Consider the following 3,264-nt stretch of genomic DNA (forward strand, 5'->3'; position numbering starts at 1 on the left):
CACTGTATGTATGTACTGTACAATTAATCGCTCTTCTCTGTTGTTCCTTTCTCCATTGCTGTCTTCAGTACAAGTTTCCAACTCCTTTAGGGCATGGGTGAGCAATGCCAAAGAGAGGAAGCCTGGCTGAGCAATTTAAGCACAAACATTACCCAGCTACAGCTAAGTAGAAGTATCAGGCTAGCAGCACTTGTATCTGGGTGAGAACAAAGCTGGCCCACATTTCTTGCAGATTATCCTAGGTCTGTTTTGTGCCTACTGTATAAACCAGACAATGACATGCAGATGATTTGAGCATAGTATTTCATGTGTCTTTTTAATCATTGTAATGATTTTTTAATTATTTTTTATTTTTTAAGTTTGATTCTTTTGAGATAAATACCGCTGGTAGCATGTCAAAGAGTAAAACAAGTTCCCGTTAGGCCTCAGTTGTTTGCTGTCTTTTTATATTCTTGCTCCAGATGTATGCAGAGGTATCCTTCACCAAAAGTTCTATTGCCAGCCCGGGCAACATTGTGCTAGAAACCCCACTGTACTTCCCAGTGGCCCAGGCCCCTCTTCAGGTCCCTCCAGAGCAACTGAGTCTCTGCAATGGCTATCCTGAGCCACCTGAGGTGTTCATACAGCCAACGGCTCAGGTCAAAATGCATTGAGAAGGAAATCTCATTTCTGACCATCCTGTGCCTCCTGCCAGATCTAGATCTTGGTCTTTCCCACCAGGAGTTTGGGAATCACAGCGAAACAGCCATAGGCTGTGTCCTTGCTCTTGATACTGCTGCCACACTGGCTTCTAACTCGCTGCCTTCTTGTGTGGTTTTATTTTCTGTGCCAGCAGGGACTGAGCTGGGAGGCAAGTGGTAAATTCATACACACAACTGTTCAGATCCCATTGCCAAACCAATCTTTGCTCAGTCCAATTGAGGCTGTGAGGCCTTGAAGTATCTCTGTTTTGGAGAAAGTTAAAGCTGTTCTACCATACTAGTCTCCAAAAAGTGATTTTCCAAGGATTTGGTGGGATTAACTCCTGCAGAGTGGATCCTGAGATCCACTGTAGCAAATATTGCTATGAGAAAAAGAGAGGCACGTGATTTGGTGCAATGTGCCTGAAACTGCAAGAACAAACCAGTAGTGGATTTGCTATGAGATGACTGTGTCATATTAAATATTTTTGGCTTTCTTCAATCCAAATGGTCATTCTCACCTAGCCCCTTCCCGTGTATTTCTGATTCAGCAAGAAACAGGCTTTTTTCCCTTCTCCATCCCTTCCCGCAAGAGCTACTGTCCTCCAGTTACCATACCTATTAGCACTTTGATTGCAAAAAAACCACTGTTTATTTTCAAGCTGATTATTTCCGTCCCCAGACTGAGCTGGCACCACAGGGTTCACTGTTGGTGCTTCTTACAGATTTGGAAACAGCTGAATCACAAAACAGAGAGGAAATAGAAATCATTAATTACATCAAGCCAAATATGTTTTAAGACTGTCATTTGGTTTGGGGAAGAAGGGAACAAGATGGAGGTGATTTTTTTTTCATTTTTTCCTCTTTGAAACAGTTTATCATGTCAGATAATTGATTATTGGCATGGTGAAGATTTCTGCTTGTTGATAAGTAACTCAGTAGATGTGTTATGTGACTGACAACACAGCGGTGTCTTTTGTGCAGACTGCAGCACATGAAACTCGGCTAAAGCCCTTGAAGCCTAAAATGCTGTCAGAGTGAGAGGTAGAACTGCAGAGCCACTGAGGCATTTCTTAATGCTGAGCAAAGGCAAGGAGATGCAAGAGAACAGCGTGTGGTTCAAATGATGGCTTGATGAAGAGACAGTAACAATTATGGTATTAAACCCATACGTATGATTGGGGCACACAATTTTGCCAGATGGTTTGAAGTGGATAAACATCCCTGTATCAGAGGGATCTTTTTTTTTTAGAGATTTGTTAAAAGAAAGAAAGGGAGAAGAAAAAATAATAATAATTTATCTTTAGAGATAGAATATTAAAGCTTCATCATTTGACCGCAGTAAGCATCCAACTTTCCATGGAAAACAGAGTAGAGAAAAAAAGCAATGCTTGGTCCTGCAGAACGATTGATCTTATTTACAGACCTTCCCTGTTGGAAACATGGGACTACTTTAAGGAGATGTTGGTTGCTGGGCATGTACAGAGTGAAAATTTCCAATGACAGTGCATAGCTTGAGTCATCCTTTCTTCTGAAAGTCTTGCTTGCAAGTTGGTAGGGGGAATGGAGTAGTACAAGACTGAGCACTGCATGCAATGTCCCATCATCCTGAGACATTTTGCAAGTAGCAAATCTCTTTTTCCCATGCTCCTTCTAAGCTACACATAGGCAAGGTTACTTTCTTTGTGTAATCTCATACCAGATGCCAGATTGCCTCATAGCTACTGGGATGATACACCAGTTTGCTGGGCTACCACTAAATTTCCTACTGCTTAAGGACACTTAGGCTCTGAAGGGCAGTGCTGCTCATTTTCTGCAAGAGCCGTAAGGGAGAAGGTGCACGAGACTGTAAAGATCTCCCCAAAGCTTCTGAAAGAGAGACAAGACATGACAAGAAAGACTACAAGACTATGTAGGCTGAAAGTTTAGGGTGTTTGTTACAGCTTCGTAAACACCACATAGGCAATATTGCTTACTATGGTGCTACTCTTTTCCTTGTAGTGATTGCATTTAATTCCCTGAAATCTGAGTGATGAGGGTCCTTATGTCCCTGCCTGTGTCCCTGTTGCCCTCACACACTCTTGATCTGACAGTTCATAAAGAATATAATACCCCGCAGACTTGCCTGCACAATAGGATTGAAAGGATAGCTCGTCTTATTAAAAGCTGTCTCAGGAGAGCCTAAGAGCAGTGTCTTGGTCATCTGTCTCACTCTGATTTCCTCCTTCCATTTGAAAAGATCTTTATTTTTAGCTACCTGCTAGCATTCAGCTAGACTCTATGCAAATTTTGTTCAATGAGTATTTTAGGGTTTAAATAGTCTGAGCTCATGAACATTCTCTAAGCATCGTGTCGGCACAGGTTCTCTGGTAACAAAGCTAAGAACATCCTGCAGCACAAAGCTGAAAGCAGATAAAATCAGTGATTAATACTGCCAGAGAAGGCACCAGCCACATTGTCAGTGGGCATCCTGGGCAGGGATAAAAGCAAAAGCAAGTGGAGCTGTGGGCCCAGGATGGGGTTTTTGCAGTTGGTTTTTGCTGCTGGGCATTGAGCTGGGGCTGTATGAGCACTCAGTGGGTCA

The sequence above is a fragment of the Meleagris gallopavo genome, chromosome 4, assembly GCF_000146605.3.
Source record: "Meleagris gallopavo isolate NT-WF06-2002-E0010 breed Aviagen turkey brand Nicholas breeding stock chromosome 4, Turkey_5.1, whole genome shotgun sequence".
Taxonomy (NCBI): Eukaryota; Metazoa; Chordata; class Aves; order Galliformes; family Phasianidae; genus Meleagris; species Meleagris gallopavo.